Here is a 26,286-nt window from a genome sequence, read left to right as displayed (position 1 = left end):
ATGACATTCTATTATACTCCAGTTCAGAGGCAAAGCATGAGCAACATCTTCGACAGGTTTTACAGAGGTTAAGGGAGCATCAGTTGTACGCCAAGTTTAAAAAGTGTGAGTTTTGGTTGCCAGAGGTGACTTTCCTTGGGCATATAGTTGGTGCAGAAGGGATTAAGGTGGATCTGTCTAAGGTAGAAGTAGTAAGAGATTGGTCGAGGCCAAGGAACGCCTCGGAGGTGCGGAGTTTCCTTGGGTTGGCAGGTTATTACAGATGGTTCGTAGAGGGGTTTTCAAAGATTTCTTCACCAATGACAGAGTTGAAGAGGAAGAATCCGAAGTTTGTTTGGTCAGAGAAGTGTGTGAACAGTTTCCAAGATTTGAAGCGACGACTTATTTCTGCACCTATGTTGAGTCTTCCTTCAGAGGAAGGAAAATTTGTAATCTACTGTGATGCATTGAGGTTGGGTTTAGGCTGCGTGCTGATGTAGAATGAGAAAGTTATAGCATATGCATCACGCCAGCTGAAGGAGTATGAGCAGCGGTATCCTTCTCATGATTTGGAATTGGCGACAGTGGTATTCACACTGAAGGTTTGGCAGCATTACCTGTATGGGGAGAAGTGCGAGATATACACTTAGCACAAGAGCTTGAAATATTTCTTCACTCAGAAGGATCTAAACATGAGACAGAGGCATTGGTTAGAGCTGGTTAAGGATTATGACTACGATATCCTTTATCACCCGGGGAAAGCCAACGTGGTGGCAGATGCATTGAGCCGGAGGGGCCCAAGACAGTTGTATAGTTCCACTCAGATCTCGAGGGAGTTAGTAGATGAAATGACCAGAGCAAGGATAGAATTGGTGGTGGGCCAGTTAGCTAATACTACCTTGCAGTCGACCCTACTATAGAGGATTAAGGAGGGAAAATTGGTGGATGCGCAGTTGCAGGAAGTTAGGCAGCATGTTTTAGCGGGGAAAACTAAGGATTATTCCATCTCTGAGACTGGTATGCTTCGATATCAGGGGAGGATTTGTGTTCCAGCAGATGAGGGGATTAGACGAGAGATATTGGATGAGTCTCACACTACGCCATACTCGCTTCATCCGGGTACCACGAAGATCATGATCTACGGGTATTATACTGGTGGCCTGGGATGAAGAAGGATGTGGTAGAGTATGTGTCTAGATGTTTGACATGTCAGCAGGTAAAGGCTGAGCATCAACGATCAGCGGGATTGCTTCAGCCTTTTGGTATCCCAGAATGGAAGTGGGAGGACATCACAATGGATTTTGTGGGAGGACAGCCCAGGACGGTGGGACTTTGTGACTCACTGTGGGTGATAGTAGACAGATACACCAAGTCAGCTCATTTTCTACCAGTAAAGTCAACCTATACAGTGGAACAATATGCAGAGTTGTATGTGAGGGAGATAATTTGTCTCCATGGGGTTCCAAAGTCTATTGTGTCTGATCGAGATCCTATCTTTACCTCTAAGTTTTGGGGAGCTCTACAGAGAGCCATGGGGACTCAGTTGAAGTTTAGCACAGTTTTTCATCCTCAGACTGATGGATAGTCTGAGAGGACGATCCAAATACTGGAAGACATGCTTAGGGCATGTGTGATTGACTTCGAGGGATCTTGGAGTAGGTATCTTTCGTTGATCGAATTCTCATATAACAACAATTATCAGTCCACGATTGGGGTGGCCCCTTATGAGATGTTTTATGGAAGAAAGTGTAGATTGCCCATTCATTGGGATGAGATGGGAGAGAGAAGGTATTTGGGGCCAGATATGGTTCAGAAGACCAATGAGGCTATTGAGAATATTCGAGCCAGAATGCTCGTTTCGCAGAGTAGACAGAAAAGTTACGCTGATCCTAAGTGTAGGGACGTGGAGCTCCAGGTTGGGGATCACGTGTTTCTGCGAGTCTCACCATTGAGAGGAGTAAGGAGATTTGGAGTAAAGGGAAAGCTAAGCCCTCAGTTTGTTGGACCTTTCGAGATCCTAGAAAGGATTGGACGGGTGGCTTATAGGTTGGCCTTGCCACCGTCACTGTCAGGAGTTCATGATGTTTTCCATGTCTCCATGTTGCGGAAGTATGTTTCAGATACAACACATGTGCTGAAGTATGAGGATTTGGAGTTACAAACAGATTTGTCCTATGAAGAGCGACCAGTCCAGATTTTGGACTGGAAGGACAAAGTTTTACGGAATAAGACAATTCTGTTAGTTAAGGTGTTGTGGAGAAATAGCAAGGTCGAGGAAGCAACCTGGGAGTTAGAGACAGCGATGTGGGATCAGTATCCCGAGTTGTTCAGGTAAATTTTGAGGACGAAATTCTCAGTAGGAGGGGATAGTTGTAATGGCCCAAAATCTGTAGTGACCCACTAATCTAGACTTTTTGGACCATTAACGAAACTATACATAAACTTACATTTTTACGAAAATACCATAATTTTATTGAGTAACTTGTAAAATAAGAGTTACTTACAAATAAATACTAAGAAGGATATGGGATCCCATTGTCTTTAAAAACAAAACATGATTTAAATGAAAAGAATTACATAAGAAATGCGGAAAATACATATAAAACCATAAAAGATAAAATGAGACTACATCCTCGAATCGAATAGCGCTCGGCCCCTTGACTCCATTCACCATCGATACACATCCTCTAAGCGTCACGAATCTTACCGCCTCTAAAGCTATTTTCCTGCACATAAAACAAAAAGGAATGAGCCTAATGCCCAGCAAGGAAAATCTAACATATAGTCATACACATAAATTTCATAATAAACGTAAAGACATATCACAACACTTAATACCTACACTTATTATAATGACCATTATTACTTGGGGTCCCATAGACTAAACAAGCTTATGCCCATGAGATTAGTGGGGTCCTACTAGCTAAGTAGGCATATGCCCATAATCTTTTTGGGGTCTTGTTAGTCAAATAGGGCATAAGCCCAAGCCTACAAACATACACATTCATAACATATTCATAACATATCATATTTCATAACATAACACATAAGCAATACACATATAGATTCTATCCTATTTTCCTTACCAAAGTTACCGGGATATATGGACTGAGTTAGGACTTTTTGGAACACTCCTAAAACCATATGAGAAAGAGTGAGTCTTATGAAGAAAAAGAAATGAAAAGGATGGAAAGACTAAACCATTGAAAAACATACTTACCGAAACTTATGTGTTTAAGAACTTGGATTCCCTAACCAAAATAAGAATGAGGTTAGGGGACTGAGTAGAAGGTTATGAAAGAGGAAATAACATAAAGCAAATGAACTAAATTTTTGGTTTACCTCAAAGACTTGAAAGACCAATCTATACCACAACCGAAATACTAAATAACCTTACTTCCCAAAGTGTTTGATAAGCTTATGATGTTTAAGCTTATGATTTCCCAAACCAGGTGTTTACACTCTCACACTCACTTAGCACTAGCAGCTTCTGAACTTAGAGCAAAAGGTGAATAATGGCTGGGTACTAGGTCCTATTTATAGAGTTTGGGAATGAAAGTATCTTGATTTTACTTGAATAAAAATAATGGCTTTTTGGGTGAAAATCATTTGAATAATCGTTCAGCAGAGGCTGAAGACTCGTTCAAAAGATGCTGGACTTATGAAGAAGTTTGAATGGCTGAAAGGAAAAGAATTCAAAAATGTTTGAATTTATGCTGGAGGAGGCGATATATCGCCCCCTATAGGCGATATATCGCCTGGACCATTGTTCCCGAGGCGACCGTGCATCGATTCGTGTTTTCCGTATCTACGTGCTGCGATATATCGACACACGCTGAATATTTAAACACGAAATTACACATTTTTAGCTAAGTTTGAATGGAGTAAACAGCCTTGACTAAGCCCTCAACGTATTCAAAGCTGCTGACTAACCCTATAACATTCAAACTTTACTCTTTATTAAATTAAATCCTAAAAAATACTTAATCCTTAATCACCATTCATAACATGTGCTTAAAATCCTATTGGTTGATATCTAAACCTTATAATATAACAAATATTATCCTTAATATCAGTCATATAATCAAACCTTAGGTTATACTTAATATTCTTAAACTATAGGTTAAACTTAGAAAATCTACAAGTACTACTATGAGTGTCCAAATAATTCCCGGTCTGAACCAAAAATCCACAGTAACAAAGATAATACTATACATACTATAATACTACTAAACAATTAGCTAAGTCAAGTTCTTGGACTCTACAAAATCACTAATATGGCTTAAGGCCCCTGATTAGTGTGCCGGGAAGGCATAATTGGCTTATGAGTGAAATTTATTGATTTAATGCATGATTATATGATAGGCATGCTTGTATGATTATTTGAATGTAAATGTGGTTAAATGTTTTATCTGTGAGAACCACATTATTATGTGGGTAGATCTGCAGTGAGTGACTTGAGGCGATCCTAGGGAGCTAGATAGCGGGAAAAGTCACAACGGGGCTTAGTATTTGACTTTGGATAAGTCGGGGGTATTTTAGGTATCGGGTAGTTATTTAGACTATCGAGTTATGGAAATAAATATATGGAGATATATTTGAGGATAGAAAGCTTAGGCGGGAATATTAGGGAAATTTACCGTTTTTCCCTCGGGGACGTTTCCGGTACCCCGAGCCTCGGGATTGACTTAACTGGCTAGGATTAGATTAAGCTAATGAAAAACAGGGGAACAAAACACAAACCTACTCACACACTCTCTCTCCTCTTCTCCTCTCTTTTCTCTCCCAAGAAACTACAGAAAACCTAAGGGAATCAGTTGGGTAAACTCTGTGTTTGAGCTGAATTCATGAAGGCTTAGCTTAGCTCAGACTAAGGGTCACTCAATCAAGATTAAGGTAAGAGTTGAATTGTGTTTTTGGGTGTTATAACTCTAAGTTTTTTTGCTGAATAATAAGGTGATTATGATTTTATTGTTTAAGGCCTAAATTGAAGATAAGTGCTTAGGTTTTAGCTCAGAGATTGTCAAGGAGGTGGTTCAGCAAAAGAGGTAAGCTTCAATTCGTAATTCAGAGGTTAAAATTTGAGTTTTGCATGACTGGTTTTGGTGTTTTGAGTTGTTGGGTTTCAGAGAATCAAAATGGAGTTTTAGTAGGTTTCTAGGCTGAATTTCTATTGGATTATGTTGTTAAAGTCAGGATAAAAGTTTTGTGAATGGTGGGTTTTGAGTTAGGATGCTTTGGAATGGTTTTGAATGGGGTTAGGATGCTAGAAATGGTGGTTTTTATGGGCACGAAGGGGAGGGCAGTGACTCTGTTCTAGAGCGTTGCGGCCCTACGAAGCAAGAGAGTCAGGGAGGCTCTGCCAGGGGAGAGCGTCGCGGCGTCCTTGGGCAGGGCCGCGGTGCGTGTCTGCTTGCTGGGGGCCTTGGGCTCTATTTTAGAGGCGGGCCGCGGCTAGGCTTCAAGGGCGGCAACCCTTGGGTGCATTCTTGAACATTTGGGGATTTTAGGCTCCAGAGTCTAGTCTAGGGGTGCTCGGGATCGATTTCCCCACCGTGCTTGGTGGAATTCGATGTCCCAGAAGCTAGTATTGTACCCGGAAACCTCTACTTGAATATTAATGGAATCCAATACCTTGGTTGTGACTAGGTGTTAAAGCTAGGGCTCGAGAACGGATCGTGCTTGAGGAGCGTCTCTCGTAATCAGTGAACGCAGAGACTGAAGGTAAGAAAACTGCACCCGGTTGTGTATTTGTAATGGGACTAAAGGCTCCCTAATATGTATACTTGAAAGGATGGTATTATGCCATGTAAACAGTGAACCAACGACCTAAGAGTGCCAAGGGTTACACTAGCGCATAGGGCGCGGCTTGGCCACTGGTAGCCGAGGACAGCTTATTATGCACTGGGCTCGGTTTAAGCGGGCCGGAGTCAGTGGGGTAAACAGAGGGTGCGGCCTAAGTTGTCGACCCTGACTATTATGTGACCTGAATGTTATTTGTGATTAGTTGCATCTTTGATTCTGAGTATGTGCTGAATGGTTAATGTGGAATATTTAATGATTGATCATGCTTAAAGAATTGACTATTTGTTATTGTTGTTTGTGTTGCACAATATGTTTTTTTGCTGGGCCTTGGCTCACGGATGCTACATGGTGTAGGTAAAGGCAAGGGCAAGCTTGATCAGCCCTAACTTGGAGAGCTCTGTGAGCCGAATGTACATGACCAGCTACTCAGCCGCCACAGTTGGGGTTTAGGCAGGGATGCGAGAACCAGAAATGTCTATTTTGCCTTAGTATGGTTGATGGTTATCTGTATTTTGGAGATTCTGTAAACCAACTTTTAAACTCTAGTTCTTTTTGGGATCCCATGTATAAAACTGTTTAATTATATAAAGTGAAACTTTTGAGACCAAAACCTTTTTAACCTTAGCTCATACATGTTTAGTGACACATTTTTTAATTTATGAGTTGATTAGCAAGTCCTGCACCTTTATAAGTACACAGTGTAGCGGACTTGGCTATCCAGGACGTTACAATCTTGTCCCTTGTAAACAGGTAGAGTCTATTGTGAACGTGTTCATAAGGATCTTTGGGAGATGATTCTATCTAAGTCTCACTTCGGGAGGAAGTGAGCACTCGTTATTCTTTGAAGGGAGATCAAGAGAATCAGCATTTCTTCAAAATTAGATTTGTAGAGAAGGGTACAACAAGATTGCGACAATAACTTAAGAGGGATTCTTACATTGTTTAAGTCAATACTTTTGTACAAATTATTTCTTTACTAATTGGCTTATTCTCTGGGCGTGGCCCCGTGGATGTAGGTTATCTGAAAGGAATTTTGAACCACGTAAAAATTCTCGTGTGTTGAATTTTTTTTTACCTGTTTTTCTGTTTCAGTTTAAACAGTTGCATAAGTAGTGTTAACAAAACTGGAATCTGTCTAAACAACTTAATAAGTTTTCTGCATTTAATTAAGTTGTTTATTTTAAATCACTTGGTAACATTAAAATATGGAATTTCACCACTTTACAACACTGTGAATAGTTCGGGAGAAATTTTTAACGGCCCGAAAAAATTAGGGGGCACGATAATGTATACGTCATAATTCAGGGGTAAAAATCCTAAATAGTGTTTAATATATTAATAAAACTCAAATGCCAGTGTTAACATTAATTTCTAAAAGGTACTATTGAAGTTTAAAATAAAAAAATATAGATAATATTAATCAATAAAAATAGAGAATACTATTTGATTATTGTTTGTAAATGGTAATGAAGTAAACAACAATGTACATCCTATATATTAATAATGGATCATACAGTTATAATCATAAAAATATATACTTTTTGTGTTTGCCTATAATTCAATATTAATTCATTTTTAGTTTATTCATTTATATGTTTGTTTACATTCTTTTAGTATGTCTCATCTTTTATGTTACGTGTGAGTCTACTTTGTATGTTTTTGTTTGTTATGAATATTATTGCATGTTATAATGTGTGCCTATTTTTTTTTTTTTTTTTGCTGCATCACTAGTTTTTACAACTTTAGATGTAGGGATATGTAATGACCCGACTATTTTTAAGACCTCAGACCATTAAAAAACTACTAACATAGCTATTATTTTGGAATAAATACATAAGAAATAACATAACTTTATTTAAAACCCAAAATATTGTACCAAATACAAAATAAGGTAAAAATATAAAATGTGATATGGGATACCATTGTTATAAAACATAAACTTTAAATTAATTATTTAAATACTAAGTGCAGAAATACAAAAGAAACATAATTCAAAAGACTTAAAAAAAAAAATAACGCCATCCTCGATCGTTCACGCAATCCATTCAATCCATTCATCCTCAACACACATGCCAAGCTGCCACGAATCTTTCCGCCTTTCATATTTATTTTCTTGTATCAAGCTAAAAATAAAGGAATGAGCCTAATTCCCAGCAAGAAAAATCTACTAATAACATATATATATCATAAATCATAAACATAAGACTATATCATAAACATATATTATAAAACATATGACTATAAAAACGTATATCATATAGGACTACAATGTTAATGGTCATTAACTCATTAACATGGTATGTGATAAAACCATCTAGGTCCTCTGTCTACTAATCGAGGAGGTTAGATCACACTATAGTATATGATAACTCATCTAGGTCATCTGTCTACTAATCAAGGTAGGGTAAATCATAACTCTAAACCATGAAAATTATAAAAATTCTTGGGGCTTGCTATTTAAGCAAGTCATATGCCCAAGCGACTACAAAACATATTTATACATATACATATCATAGCATAAAACATATCATAACATAAACATATAAACACATATAATCTAGCCTATTTTCCTTACAAAAAATCGGGATATAGAGACAAGAACGGGATTTGGAACACTCCTAAAACCAACAGTAAAACCATGAGTTTCTAAAGAAAAGAAGATGAAAATAAAACTAAACCATCATAGTAGAAACTTACCGAAAAGAACCTTAAGTTTCAAGAAACTTAAACACCTAACCAAGATTCATAAACAAGAGTTAAGATCTGAAAGAAAATTAAAGAACTATGAAAAACTGAACTTAAGGATAAGAATACCTTGAATAATCTTATGACTTGATCTATACCTCGATACCGAAATAATTCTATATCTTACTTCCCAAGTGTTTAGAAAAGCTTAGATTGTAAAAGTTTTTAACCCAAACCCAAGTGTTTCTCTCTATAGTAATCTTAGCAGCTTGGAGGCTCTGAACAAATGCTTGAAGAATGAAGAAAATGGCTGAGTACTAGGTCCTATTTATAGAGTTCAAGGAGTGAAACTAACCCCTTTTAATTTGAATAATAAATGAATATAAAATGAAAAAGATTTGAATTTTCGTTCAAAAGATGCCCAGAACTTTGTCAAAATCATTCAAGGGCAGGTCCAACTGGTTAAGACTGTTTTCAAATTTAAAACCACAGTATCCGATACAGGATCGGTGTTTACATCGAGATTTTGGGGAATCTTGCAACAAGCTATGGGTACCAAGTTAAGTCTTAGTACGACATTTCATCCTCAAACCGATGTTCAGTCCGAGCGTACCATACAGATTTTAGAAGATATGTTGCGCGCTTGTGTACTTGATTTTGGAGGATCGTGGAGTAAGTATTTGCCACTGATAGAATTCTCCTACAACAATAGCTACCAGTCAACGATCGAGATGGCACCCTATGAGGTACTATATGGAAGGAGGTGTCGATCGCTGTTACATTGGGACGAGGTAGGAGAAAGGAAACTTCTTGGACCCGAAGCTGTTAGAGAGGCTCAGAATGCAGTAGCGCTGATTAGAAAGCGTATGCTCGCTGCTCAAAGCCGACAGAAAATTTATGTGAATGCCAAGCGACGTGATGTGGAATTCAAAGTCGGAGATCAAGTCTTCTTAAAGATATCTCCTATGAAAGGTGTGAAGTAGTTTGGGAAGAAAGGTGAGCTTAGTCCCAGGTTTATAGGTCCTTTTGAGATATTGGACAAGGTGGGAATAGTTGCATATAGATTAGCCCTACTGCCAGCTCTAGCAGATAGCCATAATGTGTTCCACATCTCAATGCTGCGTAGATATGTGTTAGACCCATCTCACATCCTAAAGTACGATACGATAGCACTCTAGAAAGACTTGAGTTATGAGGAACGACCGGTTAGCATCCTAGATAGAGGGATGAAGGAATTGCAGTCTAAGAGTATTCTGATAGTCAAAGTCCTATGGAGTAATAGTTCTGAATGGGAGGCAACGTGGGAGTTGGAGGAAGACATGTTAGCATGGTATCCGGAATTGTTTGGTAAGTAAATTTCAGGGACGAAATTCTTTTAAGTAGGGGAGAATTGAAGAGTCCCAGAATATTTACTTAGCTAGCTAGACAGTAGTAGTAGTAGCAGTAGTAGTTTGTAGTATGTTAGATTCCGTGGATTTTGGTTCAAGTCGGGACTTAGTTAGAAACTCATAGCAACAGTTATGGATTTTATAAGTTTAACCTATAGTTTAAGAATATTAATTATAACATAAGGTTTGATTAATATTGTTGGTCCTAGATATATATTTATTATAACCTAAGGTTTAGATAGAACCATTAAGATCATGACACTTGTGATAATCATGATTATAAAGGAAATAAGTATTTTGATGAATAATGCTAATAAAAGAAGCTCTAGAACCTTCCAGCAGCTGTTCGAATCACGTTTAGACTCAATCAAAGCTGTTTATCCAATTCAAAATATGCTGAAAAAGTACAAATACGTGTTTGATATATCAACGTATGCCGATATATCGCAGCTATAGGGGCCGATATATCGCCTACAGAAGGTACGGAAAACACGTCGACTTTGCACGAACGATTGAACGAGGATCAAGAACATAGGGGGAGGCAATATATCGCCTATGGGGGGCACTTAACCACTTAGACTTGCTTTTGAACGATTTTGACCGAGTTCTGGGCATCTGTTGAACGAAATTCAAATCTTTTTCATTTTATATTTATTTATTTATTCAAAGTAGAAGGAGTTAGTTTCACTCCTTGAACTCTATAAATAGGACCTAGTACTCAGCCATTTTCTTCAGTCTTCAAGCAGTCTTCAGAGCCTCCAAGTTGCTAGTGTTACTATAGAGAAAAACACTTGGGTTTTGGGTTAAAAGCTTTATCATTCTAAGCTTTTACAAACACTTGGGAAGTGAGATATAGTGTGATTTTGGTATTGAGGTTTAGATCAATCCATAAGATCATTCAAGGTATACTTATCCCTAAGTTCAATTCTTTATGGTTCTATAGTTTTCATTAGTTTTCTTTTATTCAGGTCCTAACTCTTGTTTATGATTCTTGATTAGGTATTTAAGTTCTTGAAACTTAAGGTTCTTCTTGGTAAGTTTCTTCTTGATGGTTTATTTTTCTTTCCATCTTTATTCTTTAGAGATACTCACCATTTTTACTGTTGGTTTATAAGAGTGTTCTAATTTCGTTCTTGTTCCCAAATATCCCGGCTTTTGGTAAGGAAAATAGGATAGATTTTATGTGCTTATATGCTATGATATGTTTATGTTATGATATATATGTATAAATATATCTTGTATTTCTTGGGGCTTATCGTTGCTTAGCTAGCAAACCTCAATGCGTTTATGTCGCTTGGGGCTTATAGTTGCTTAGCTAGCAAACCCCAATGTTTTTATGTTGCTTGGGTCTTACAGTTGCTTAGATAGAAAACCCCAAGATTATCATTTTCATGGGTTAGAGTTATGATTTACCCTACCTCGACTAGGGTTATCATATACTACCATGTGATCTAACCTACCTTGATTAGTAGACAGAGGACCTAGATGGTTTATCACACGCCATGTTAATTAGTTAATGACCATTAATATTGTAGTCCTGTATGATATATGTTTTTTTAGTATATGTTTATGATGTATGTTTTTTTAGTAGAATTTCCTTGCTAGGCATTAGGCTCACTCCTTTATTAATTAGTGTGATGCAGGAAAATGATTATGGAAGGCGTAAGGATTCTTGGCAGCTTGGCTTGTGTGTTAAGGAGGAATGGAATGAATGGACTACGTGTTGATAGAGGATGACGTTAATTTGTAGTCTTTCAAATTATGTTTTTGATGTAATTTCGCAATTAGTATTTAAAGTTATGTTTTATAAACAATGAGATCCCATACCATATCACATTTTATTTATATTCTTATATTATCTTGTATTTGATACAATATTTTGGATTTTCAATAAAGTTATGTTATTTGTTATGTTTGTATCAAAATAGTAGTAGCTATGTCTAGTAGTTTTCATGGTCCAAGGTCTTAGAAATAGTTGGGTCATTACATAATACCATGCTAGAATGTCTTCCTCCAATTCCCACATTGCCTCCCGTTTTCGAACTATTACTCCATAGGACCTTGACTATCGGAATACTCTTAGACCATAATTCCTTCATCCATCTATCTACGATGCTAACCGGTCGTTCCTCATAACTCAAGTCTTTCTGGAGTGATATCGTATCGTACTTGAGGATGTGAGATGGGTCTGACACATGTCTACGTAAGATCGAGATGTGAAATATGTTGTGGCTATCTGCTAGAGCTGGCGGTAGGGCTAATCTATATGAAACTATCCCCACCTTGTCCAATATCTCAAAAGGAACTATAAACCGGGGACTAAGCTTGCCTTTCTTCCTAAACCGCTTCACACCTTTCATAGGAGATATCTTTAAGAAGACTTGATCTCTGACTTTGAATACCACATCACATCGCTTGGCATCCGCATAACTTTTCTGTCGGCTCTGAGAAGCGAGCATACACTTTCTAATCAGTGCTATTACATCCTGAGCTTCTCTATTGTGTACGTAGTCTTGACAGGCAGGAAGTGTGCTAACTTGGTTAGTCTATCTACTACTACCCAAGCCAAGTCGTGCTGCTTATTTTTTTGCGGTAAACCTATCAAGAAGTCCATGGCTATGTCTTCCCACTTCCATTCTAGGATACTAAGTGGTTGCAATAAGCCTGCAGGCCGCTGATCTTCTGCTTTCACTTGCTGGCATACTAAGCATTTCGACACATACTCTGCTACATCTTTCTTCATTCCTAGCCACCAATACAATGCCTTTAGGTCATGATTCATCTTGGTCGACCCTGGGCGAACTGAGTATGGAGTATTGTGTGCCTCTTCTAAAATCTTCATCTTAATGCCATGGTCATTCAACATACATACCCGACCCGTATATCTCAAGAATCCCTGTTTTGATATAGAGAAATCTGTGGCCTTGCCTTCTTTAACTGCATCCATATGTGCCACTAATGTTTCATCATGCCCTTGCCCGATCCGTATATCTTCTAATAGATTTGACTAGATGGATAAGTTAGCCAGTTGACCAATGACTACTTCTATTCCGACATTAGTCAACTCTTGCTCAAGCAACTTTTCTATTATGGATAACACTGCTAGATTTCCATGACTCTTCCTGCTTAGCGCATCAGCAACTACATTTGCTTTTCCAGGGTGGTATAGGATTTCACAGTCATAATCCTTTACTTGTTCTAACCACTTATGCTGCCTCATGTTGAGCTCCTTCTGTGTGAAGAAATACTTTAAGCTTTTGTGGTTCGTATAAATCTCACACCGTTCTCCATAAAGATAGTGGCGCTAGATTTTCAATGTGAAGACCACCGCTGTCAACTCCATATCGTGTGTTGGATAGCGTTGCTCGTATTCCTTCAGCTGCCTTGAGGTGTAGGCTATCACTTTGTCATTATGCATCAGCACACAACCCAAACTTTGCTTCGACGTGTCACAATATACTACAAAATTGTCGTTGGGTGTCGGTACACAAAATTCTGGTGCTGAGCATAGCTTATCCTTTAGCAACTGGAAGCTCTCTTCACATATATCCGTCCAGTTGAACTTTTTCTCTTTCCGAGTTAGGTTGGTAAGCAGAGTGGCTATCTTAGAGAAGCCCTCTACAAATCTCTGATAATAGCCTGCTAGCCCCAGAAAACTTCTAACCTCTGACGCATTCTTAGGTTTGGCCAATCCTTCACAGCCTCTACCTTAGCTGGGTCTACTGCAACTCCGTCCTTGGATACTATGTGGTCGAGGAATGCTACTTGCGAAAGCTAACATTCACACTTCTTGAACTTGGCGTAAAGTTGGTGCTCCTTTAGTCGTAGCATGGTCATTCTTAAAGGTTCCTCATGCTCGACTTTTGTAAAGCCCTAAACTCCGGGGACCGTTATGGTGTGCATTTTAAACAGTGTTAAACTCGCTAATCGAGTCATTTGGCCAGAATAGTGTAACTAAGTATGATTAGCGGTTTGGGGTTAAAATTTTTGGTTAAGATATAACGTTTCAGTAAAAGGTTTACTGTATACATTGGGATCCCAAAAATATAATTTAAAGGTTATTTACAATAAAATATTTACAACCAGCCGACCTAAGCGGCAAAATATGGTTTAACCCTAGTTCCTCTTTAAACCCTCGACCGTGGCGGTCAAGTAGCCGCATATGTACACATCATCACCTAAGCTCTCCAACTCAAGGATGGTCCAGCTTTCTTTTGCCTTTACCTGCACCACATAGCACCCGTTAGACGAAGCCCAGCAAGAAAGCTCAATATGCTCATGACCAATAATAACATGTTACAAAATCATATTAGGCATGCCTAGCAATAATAGCCCTAACCATGCATGCAAATAAGTTCAGATAATGATGGGGGATCCTGCCCTCCTGAATGGATGACTATCAAGTCAATCCTAATCAGATGAATGATTTAACACTTTGAGGTTCTGTTAACCATGATGGGGCTTATAGCCCTAATCAGATGAGTGATTTAGCACTTGAGGTTCTGATAACCATGATGGGGTGTATAGCCCTAATCAGGTGAGTGATTTAACACTTAAGGTTCTGATAACCAAGATGGGGCGTATAGCCCTAATCAAATGAGTGATTTAACACTTGAGGTTCTAATAACCATGATGAGTGAGTCATTAACGTGGGCTCAACACCCATAGCCATGTGACGATGCATTCACCTAGGCCTTCTGGCCCTGACTCTAAGTGACTAGCTATTGGGCTAGACAAGCGCTTATAATTTTCATCGAACTTGAGGTCGGTCAGGCATTAATGCTCACGATGAGTCATTCAATGCATATGTTGATTAGATCTAATATTTTTGGCTTGCGTTAAACACGCTAAGATCGTTCTTGACTCTTAAGCTAATACCATACGACCAGTGCACAATACTACTGTCGAACTTGACTAATGAGTCACAACTTCACAGTTAATACTAACACCATTATCGACAATCAGGCATATATCATATGTCAAATATCCAAATGTAGGGCATTCAGCATGCTTACTTAATAATCACTAGCATAGCTATGATCATGCACAAACACAGAGACTCAAGCTCTGATCAATCTTATATTCAATATTCATGTCATGCATCACATGCATCACATACTGGGTGCAGTTTTCTTACCTTTGGTCCAAGCACAGGTTACCAATAAATGAGTCATAAGCACAATCCTGCTTCCAAGCCCCTAGCGATAACCTAGTCACAACCATAAATGGTGTTTCAATGAGTTCAAGTTCTAAAACCCAATCCTGGGACCAATCCTGCGCTTTCGGGACCTCCAATTCCACCAAACAAGGTGGTGGAAACATCCCCCAAGCCCTCGAGTTAAAACCCCAAAAAGTACCAAAAAAAACCACATTCTAAAGGTTGTGTAGCGCTACAGACAGATCCAAACTCCTCCAAATAGGGCACCTAGTGTTGTAGCGCTGCTACCCTAGCGCCACAACGCCCAACCCAGAATTCTGGGTTCTCAGCTTTGTGTTCTTCGAGCTCCAAATCTGACCCCAACCTATCCAAATCTCAAAATTAAAGTTCCCAAACATCCTAATCTCCCAAAATCAATAAAACCCAAGCTTTAATTCATAAAAAAAAAACTCATCAAAACACAAAATCCAATCCAAGCTTAAAAACTTTAAAAACTTAGATTTTAAAACTTGAATTACCTCTGATTTGTCGTTTCTCGCTAAATCCTCTGGGTAATAAGCTTCTAATCTTCCCTAGAACCACTATGGCTCGATCCTTGCTTGAATCTGAGTCCTAGAACTAAAGTTTTCTTCGAAAATGCGATTGGGTGTCAAAATGGAACTTTGAGGAAGAGAGAACATTCTGAACGTTCTTTTATGATTCTAACAGGTTACTTCAAGCTTAAGTAGCCTCAAGCAAATCCTAATGCCCGGGGTCCCGAAAACGCCCCTGGGGGTAAAATAGTCAAAACTCCCAGAATTTCCCCCTGATCTTACTAACTCCCAATTTATCATCAAATATTTATTCCCATTACCCAATATCCCGGTAATGTGCTAAATACCCCTTGACTCACTCCGAGTCAAGTATAAATCCTGTTGTGACTTTCCCACTAGCTTACCTCCTAGGATCTTCTTGTGTTGGGTAACCCTAGCATAACCAAATAATAATGAAGCACTACACACATGTCACATATATGCCAAATATGCCCGAAATGGCCAAAATATGAAAATCACCCAATTAATCATAAATGGGTTCACATGCATATTTAATACACCTAAACATGCATATAATTATTTAATAACATAATAAATCAATTATGGCCCTCTCGACCTCCTAATCAAGGTCCTAAACCTTATTAGGGATTTTGGGGGCATTACAACTATCCCCTCCTTATGGAAATTTTGTCCTTGAAATTTATTTGAACCGCCTAGAATATAAATTCCGCACAACTGATTCCAATTTCCTAGCTCGCTCCCTCGATCTCACTACTTCTGTAACATACCTTAACTCAAGGTATAGCTTTGTTCCTTAGAACCTTGTTCATTCTGTCTCATATCTGGACTGGCTACTCCTCAAAGGATAACTTAGCCTCAATCTCCAGATTCTCATAACTCAACACATTAGTCTCTTTTAATCTATGTCCTCAACATGGAAATATAAAATACACTGTATACAGCTGACAATGCCAAAGATAAGCCCAATCCAAAGGCAACCTCATCGATCCTATCCAGGATTCAAATGGTCTTACTAATATAGGGCTCAACTTGCCCTTATCTCCTCACCCCTTTCCATGGTGATACTTTAAGGAATATACAATCTTCTACTTGGAACTCCATGTTCCTGCTTTTCAATTCAATAAACTTTTCCATTTACTCTGAGAAGTGAGCATCCAAGCTCTAACCTTTTCAATAACCTCAATGATCCCCTGAACTACCCCAGGATCTAGATATAACATCTCACCCACCTCATTCCAATGAATAGGTGATATACATTCCTTACTATACAACATTTCATAAGGTGCCTCTCAAATACTGGATAACTCTCTCTCTTATTTACCATTAGTCTGAGGATAATCAATTATACTAAACTCCATCTATATACTCATTGCCTTCTGCAATCTTCCTCAAGACTTGGAAGTAATAATAGAGTCTTAATCTGATAAGATAGACCTCAAATTTCATGAAGGTGTACTACCCTTCTCACATAGAGATTTGAATACTGATCAACTGTGTTACTTGTCCTCACTGATAAAAGTGAATTCAATTTAAATACTGGTCCATAATGACCCAATCCAAATCACGCTGACCCACTATCCTGGGCAGCCCCACTGCGAAACCTATTGTGATGTTTCCTTATGTCCACTATGGACTACACAAAGGTTGCACTAGCCTTACTGGTTTCTGATACTCTGTCTTGACCTGCTAACAGGTTAAGAACTTTGTCATGTATACCATTATGTCCCTCTCCACCCCAGGCCATCTATATAAAGCTTTCAAACTATGTACATTTTCCATTATGCCTGGATGAAGAGAATAAGAGAGTAGTATGAGATTCATCCAGAATCTCTCAATTAATCCCAGTGTCCATCGGATTCCAAATCCAATCTCTATACCTCAATAAATTCATACATGACACTGTATATTCCTTAACTAATCCAGCTAAGACATTCCCGTCAATTCTGCCATCTGTGATTTACTTAACTGTTTTCCCTTAGATCCTCTCTGAAAAATTAAACTCAAGTGTAACTCTACTCTAGTTCTAGTCATATCCTTTAACTAACACGATGCATAGGCAATCCCTTTTCCCTTTCACTGAGGTGTCATAACAACCTATAAACTGATTCTAATTTGCAAGAAGACTCATAACTCTTTCCCAAAACACATATAATATCCTTCCCATCCAAGGAAACTCCTGCCCTCTATGGCGTTCCTTGACCTTGGAAATATCTCCGCAGAGAATATACCACGATACTATCGATCAAAACGATTACAAATCCAATTCAGATAATTCTTGAATATCCTGTTCATCTAATTCATCAAAACATAACTTAGCTTTAACTAGTTCCTCAAAACATAACTCAGCACTCTTAGTGCTCTTATCTAATATAAAAACAATCTTCTGTTTATCCTTCTCCCTAATCTTCAGCTGGTACTAACCAGATCAAAGATCCACCTTGGAGAATACCATCTTACTTAATAACTGAGTCCTTTAGTTCTTGCAACTTTGCTGAAGTTGTTCAATATAGTGCCCTAGACTTGATTCCATTCCTGGCACCAATCCAATCACCATTCTATCTCTTTATATGAAAGTAATCCTGACAAATCCCTTGGAAGCACATCTAGATACTCACAGACTAATCCAGTCTGTCCTAATCCCACTAGCACAACCTAAGTGGTATCCACCGCACTAGCTAAGAGTTCTATGGATCCTCCTGCAATAGCTTTCTAGCTTTAAATACAGATGTCATAAGCATACAAGATCCATGCACAGTGCCAGCTACCACAAGGGTCTCCCACTCTCAAACCCAAGAGTTACTATCCTTTACTTGCAAGCTAACATTGCCCCACACTTGGTTAACCAATCCATATCTAGGATTATACTGAAGTCAATCATAACCAACTTTATCAAAATAACCGATGAGTCCTTTCTGCCATAACTAACTCCTCACAACATAACCATGTAATCTGCATATCAAACCTATGCTTCTCTAGATGCAACACACAAAGAACAACATGGCACCAAAATCAGTCAGCACACTACAAAAATCAAAACTAAACAAGGTCTTGTTTCTTCTTTCAGAAACACCATTTTGTTGTGGCGTTCCTGGTGATGTGAGTTAGGATAGAATACCATGCTTCAATAAGAAATCTTTGAATTCTAAATCCAAATATTCTCCACCTCGATCAGATCGAAGTGTCTTTAGAGTCTTACCTAACTGCTTCTCAGCCTCAGCTTTGAATTCTTGAAACTTACCAAAGGTTTCAGATTTCCTAAGCTTGAAGTAAGTATGACCATATCTTGAGTAATCGTCAATAAAAGTGATGAAATACTCATACTCACCTCTTGCTTGTACATTGATTGGACCACATACATCACTGTGTACAAGCTCCAAAGGTTATTTGGCTCTATTTCCTTTCGCTGAGAAAGGACGTTTAGTCATTTTTTCTTCTAGACAAGATTCACACACAGGAAGAGTTCCTACACTTAGTTCTCTCAAAGGTCCATCTTTTATTAACCGGTTTATCCTATCTAGACCTATATGACCAAGTCTAAGATGTCAAAGATATGTGTCATCCTTGTTTGAAACTATTTGCCTTTTGTTACCTTGCAGTTTTGCTACTTTAAATAATTCTGAACTATTGAGTGTTAGTTCATTTTAATGAAAGCGATAAAGTCCAAATGTTCAATTCCATGTCTAAAGAAAAAATTAATAATAAAATATTCTAAAGTCATTACATGCAATAAAATTCTAAAATAAAATAAAAGGAAAAAGAACTAAACATTGTCCAAACAACAATAAAGTTTTCTTTTAATAAAACTAAAGAATTTTAAATAAATGGACTTTCTTCAATGCTTTCCTGAACTAGACGCTTTTCCTCTTTTCCACTTCATGATCTTCATCAACAACCTTCTTGAACCGTTAGATTCATCCATCTACACAAAAGAATAAACATCGTTAGTGGACCCTGAGTTAAGAGCTCAGAATGACAAATCTTTTTCCACTTAGTTATAAGAATAAATAAATCATATTTACCTTTCTTATTCTTCATAAATTCAGTGATTATTTCACGCTTGACCGATAGGATTTCATTCTCATAAAACCATTTATCATATATGTATCCATACATAGCATGGATGACCTCCCATATATCATATGCAGATTTAAGGCTTTGTAGAGTATTTTTGGTCTCTATATTCACTGATTGGAGTAAATAATACCTAGCCATATGATTTATTCTTATCCACTTGGCATACTCAAACTGATCAATCACTGAAGCATCTATTGTTGGTTCATCAATTGGTGGAGTTTTAATAGCCTCCATCAAATTCTCTCTTAACAATAATATAGACATATCGTGTCTCCAAAATACTATATTTTCATCATTAAGTTCAACCACTACATTACAGTTGTTTTCAGACATTTTAACTGAAATAAATAAAATACAATAATATTATCATTTGGAAAAATATCAATGTTTTGGAAAGTAAACATGATGCATGAATGCAACAATTAAAACTACCCAACAAATAAATTAACATTTACTTTTCCACGATAAAACTACCCAACAAATAAAGTGTCGCCTTAGGGTCGGTCAAGTTAAATTCAGATAGCTTATAAGACAATCTTATATTTATTATTTAAAACTTAAAATAACTCTTTATTTTCTCTTTGTAAGTGTAACCCATTATTTTAGAATTCATGACTTAACTTAGAGAGTGCCGCCTTAGGGTCGGTCAAGCCTAAAATACATCACTTCTTCCTATCTTCGTAAGAAGCCAACCTTGGTATTAATATGTCTAGAAACCTTCCTTAGGGGGACGAAAAAAAAGTGGCCTCAAGGCCCTATTCATATCTCATGGTGTTGTACTAACAATGGAGATCATAGGTCACATTGAGATGTTCACATTCTCTCACTTACTATTTTAGATTAAATGTGTTTTATTAAACTAATCAATTAATTCCAAATTAATTTCTAGTTTATTAATAACCCTATGAATGTAATTAATTACAAAATTCATAATTATAAAAGAGATTGTTTCTATAATTAATGTGATCTAAATAATTACCCATTACATTCATCTAACTTTACTAAAAACACTTTTTACATAAAGTTGGTTATCTTAAAGGCCTATAACATCTATTGCCTTTATTATGTTATTATGGTGTGAGTTACCAAGTTGTAGTTAATTTAATACTTAGTAGTTTACATCCAATTGGTTTCTAAAAAACAATTCATATAAATAAATAGGACAATCCTAGATAATCATGTTTCTAAAAAATTCATGATTAATGAGAAATTGTGTGGGGTTTCATGAATGGTATGTAATTGACTAATGCATGATCATTTTATCAATCAATGAACATTTATTTAAATAAATACAATAAATAAACAATAAATGATGAACTGAGTACTAATGGGTATTTCTAAAATTTACAACCCTTTGAAAAAATTAGAAATAAAATTGCAATCTAAGCCTATGTAGCTTTCAAGACTCTCCAAGAATACTCATTCTCTTCTTTAGGCTTTCTTGCTGAACTTTAGGAATTTTGTTTTTCCCAACTTATTAATTAGAAACAAATTTTCAAATTAATTTATTTAATTAAAACTAACTTTTAATTAAATAACTTTTTTTGTCATCTTTTTAATTTAGTTGGATTTACATAATTAAATAATCAAATTTAAATAATTATTTAAACTTAAGATATTAAAATATCTTAACCAACTAAAATATATTTTATTTTCTAATAAAATAAAATAAGATAATTAAACTTTTAAATTCAAATAATTTAAAAATTAATTAAATAAAAGATATTTGCAACAACTTAGAAATTAGGGTTTTTGGGCACCAAGATGGTGCCCTAGGGCCGGTGGCACAAGGTGCCAAGCTCAGGTGACTGGTTGGCGTGCAGGGGCTCGGCCAGGGGCCTGGCGCACGAGCGCAGCAGGCGCGGAGGTAGGCTAGTGCATGGCGTGCGCAAGAGCCACGGGGCTGCACGCAAGGAGCAACGGGGCAGTACGCAGGGAGCCACAGGGCTGCACGCAGGGAGCTGCGGGGCTGCGTCTGGCGTGTGACTGGATGAGACTCGGGCTTAGGCATGCGCATGGGTGAGTAGGGGCTCGAACCGTGTATCTCTTAGGTGCATGGCTCGGGTTCCTCCTCATCTTTGTGTACATATTTTTTTTAAAATACATATTTCTCAAATAAATTTACAAAAATCCTATGCCATTTATGGCTTACACAAGATCTAGAAAAACAATAGAATTCCTAACCCAATAGCACCATATAATTAACAATCCATCATTCAACCATACATTCAAAAAATATATCCATCCATTCAATATATGTATATATATATATCAACATACATATAACAAATGCAAGAAGCCTGTATTTAATATATATATGTATAGACTGCTCTGGTACCAATTATTGGTAAATGATCAAATCAAATGTATGCAATCGAATATATGGACCTATTTTAATAAATATTAATACCAGCCAGGATCATACACATATATAAATATTAAATCACATACAAATAGATCAATAATTACCTCTTGTAGCCTATCAAGTGTCATTGAGTCTTTTTGTATAAATTAACGATCTTCCTATCTAGTGTTTTGAGATCTCACACCCTGATCTTCCAGACCAATACTCAAACACACAATGATGTGTGTGGGCACGTAGGTTTCAAAATGTTGATTTATGTGATTCCCTAGATGTACTCAACACATGAGATCTAGAGATTTTTGACAAAGAGAAGGTTTAGAATAGTTTTTCAGGTTTAAAGAAAATTATAGCTTTAGAGAGAGAGTCTGTATTTTTATTTTTTTTTAAAATAATAATCAATCCTTATTTTGAAAGTCACATACTATCAGATTTATAAAGATATTTAATCTAATTAAATAATATGTATTTAATTAAAATATAATTCAAATTAAAACTGATTAGATATTTTCATTTAATTATTTATTCAAATCATATTTTAAAAAAATAATTGAAAAACTGATTAAACAAAATTAGTTGAAATTCAAAATTCAAATCCTAGGGATAAAAATCCCTGAGTTAGGCGCCACACATTGTATTGTACAGTGTGTGTCGCCTAGCCCTATTAGGGTTTCCCTAATTTTCTCATTTGTTTATTTATTCAACTTTTAAGACAATATATTTATCCCAACATAAATATCAATTAATTCAAAATTAACTTTATCTTAAAATATCAGTTTTAAATTAAATAAATTAATATCATATTATAAATAAGTTATTTATTATTTTCTCTCTTTATATTAATCCAAATAAGATTAATATTCATTTAAACCTATAGTGTTTCAAAATAAAAACTATATAGTTAAATAATTTATTAATGCACAATTAATCAATTACCCATAATTATCACATAATCATTTCCTTGCCCTGAAAAATTAATTCCATTGCAATTTAGTCATTTCTCTTTACAAATCTTTCTTTTGACATCCTTACCCTTGACAGTGTAGGACTGAGGTGATCTGGGGACCATTGACCTATAATACGAAGCTCCAAAAAACCAAATTATTATCTAAACTCTTTAATCTAATATTTATTAGTTCCATGATTACTTTACTATAAATATGGAATTGCACTCTAAGTATTTATAGAATTATATTTACAGAGTTTTCTCTAGTAGTCCATTGATATAATCAATATATGTAGTTCTGCCCTCCATTATTGGTTAGTTAATTAAAGTTGGTCAAAATTACCGCTTTATCCTTCTAATTACCTCTTGATCCTTAAGTACCATTAATTCAGTAGCGAATAATTAATCTATAATCTAATTATAGATTTGAGCTCAATAACTATTCAGTTCCAGAATCAACCCTTAAGGGAACCAATATTCAATCTGTTAGGGAAACATGAATTCCATTATTGTAATTCATGTTCCCAACCATCCATGATATTGAATCTCCAAAAAAAAAAGTCATTAGCCTCATTATTATAAGAGACCTTAACGAGTGAATCAAAATATCCACTAAACATAAACAAGAGTTCATGAATACTCAGGATTTAGACTGATCTATAAATAATCATCTATTATGATAAGAATTAAATCTTTACGTCAAACGACAAGTTTATAAAGATAATTACTTCTCATCGATCTTGTCGTTTATAATCTCTATTATATACAACATATTTACTAAGATGTCTATCCACATCAGTAATCTAAATCTAGAGTACTTGCATCCCGTATGCTTAACAAACCGTACTAGTAACCATTCATTAAAGATTACTTACTTTAATACAATACTGGTTATTTTATTCATTATATATGATCTTAATTCTCTCGCACTAATACAAGATCATATTCTCATGAATGAATATGGAATTTTCTTGATTTAATATATAATTAATTCAAACAATAATTATAACATTCAAATATAATAAAATTGTACTTTTATTTAAAACCAATAAAATGTCTTTACATGCTTTTAGAGCATTAATCCTAACATTGGGTTCCTTGACTTGGATGGAAATTTGGTCTTTATCCAGTTAAAATGTCCCCTTAAATATATATATGTTGTTAGACAATTGAATGTAAGAAATTACACAATTTAAACTTAATGCATTATATGAATATAACTTACTCGATATAAGGTTGAATTTCATTTATATTCTGCAACACAAGACGATGTGCTTCATCTAGTATATCTTGTGTAACGTCCCAAATTTACTAATAAGGCATAGTGCCTTATTAGTGTGCCAGGATGGCATAATTGGATTTAAATGCGAATTATTTGAAATTAATTGAATATATGTGTGACTATGTGGCATATATGAATTATATGGTGATATGAATATTTAAGCATGTTTATGTGTATTAAATATGTATGTGGCCCCATTTTCGTTAATAAGGGCATGTTTGTAATTTTGAACCGTTGATGGTATAATTGTAATTATATATGTTATGTGATTGAGACCACATTATTATGTGGATATATTTGCGATGTTCAGCATGAGGCAATCCTAGTGAGCGAGTTTGGAAAAAAGCCACAACGGGGTCAAATACCTAGCTCGGAGTGAACCTATAGGTATTTTAGTAATTTAGTGTGTAGTCGAGATTTGTCGGGTGATGGGTAGTTATTTGGTGATTATTTGGGTGTGCCGGGATTAATTGGGAATTTATAGTGTATTTGATGTTTAGTGGAAAAAGTGTTAAATGACGATTTTGCCCTTGGGGGCATTAAAGAGTAAGGTTTTGATCAAGGGGCATTTTAGTCTTTTTGTGTCAAAGGGATAGACTTAGCCTAGAATTAACTTAGTACTAGTATTTTGTAGAAGCTAAGGAAACAAAATCAGAACAAAACACCTCAGCTCTCCCATTTCTCGCTCTCTCTCTCTCTTTCTCGTGGCTTTCTCTATCTCCCTCTTTTTGGTTGAAAGTTAACTTTGGCTTGGGAAAAGCCCTAGGATTCTTGAGTTTGGAAGGCAGCTTGGTGAGATTGAAGTTTTCTTTTGGTGAGTCTAGAAGTTGTTAAACTAGGATGATCAGCTAGGGAGTTCAATTTGGCAGAGGTTAGTTAAATTCTTGAGCTTTTCTAAATTTCCTTTTGAGTTTATGGAGAGAGTCTGAATTTCTGACTTTTGAGGTTTTGTGGGGTTTTGGAGCATTTAATGTTGTTTTTAAGGTAAGGAGGGGTTGTATTACTGATATCTGACTAGGCTTAGGCTTGTAAATGTTTTCGGAGAGGTTTTGGTTCGGGGAAAAACGCAGGAAAAACCCAGAATTTTTGGGTTCGCGGGGTCGCGCCATGGCTCTGTTCTTGGAGTGCCGCGACCCACATGAACCCAAGGGCTAGGGTTGTTCTCTGAATTTCCTTAGCATCGCGGTGCTGGGCGGACTGCGTTGCGGCACTTGTCCAAGGTAGCAAGGGGGGAGGCTCTCTGACTTGTAGAGGGCCGCAACGCTTTTGAGGGCGTCGCAACTCAAAATGAGGATTTTGGCCAAATGGGGTTTTTAAGCTCGAGAATTCAAACCTAAAGGCTCGAAAAGGATTCTACAACCCGGGTTAGTAGTATTTGGGATCCCGGAGGCTAGGAATTAACCCTGAAGCTTTTTAAATAGTCTATTGCTTTATGGTTATCCATTATTTTCTTGTGACTAGGTTATACTATTATGGCTCGGAAGTAAGAATCGCGCTCGGGATCGCCATACGCTATCTACTCAAGACTCGAGGTAAGAAAATTGCACCTCTGGTTGTAATCGGGGCTCAGGCCCCTGTTAATGAATATGACTATGATTATACCAATGATTATTTAATTAGGCATGCTTGTATATGCTGCATCTGATTGTATGTTATGCAATCTATATGTTTGATTATATCTAATCTGAAATCTTGGCCTAAGGGCACCGGGGACGGAAATAAGCGTTCGGAACGAAGGCCATTTTGGCTAGGGCAACCTGGGAGTGCAATATGCACTTGTCTAGCCCGAACACCTCCAAAATAATTAAAAGTGCAGTCTGCACTTGTCTAACTCATTGACTGTTTAAGTTGAGTTATGTGTTTGTTTGAGCAGGGTTGTTACTGCTAAGCTTGTTGTTTATTTTATGTTGTTTAATTGTATCTGTGGATTTAAGTTTTCTTGCTGATCCTTGGCTCACAGGTGCTATGTTGTGCAGGTAAGCGAAAGGAAAGCTAGATCAGCCATGAGTTGGAGAGCTTAAGGGGTGGCGTGTACATTTGCAGCTGGTCGACC

This window comes from Humulus lupulus, chromosome 4 (assembly GCF_963169125.1).
Source record: "Humulus lupulus chromosome 4, drHumLupu1.1, whole genome shotgun sequence".
Lineage (NCBI taxonomy): Eukaryota > Viridiplantae > Streptophyta > Magnoliopsida > Rosales > Cannabaceae > Humulus > Humulus lupulus.
This window is presented reverse-complemented; position numbering follows the sequence as displayed.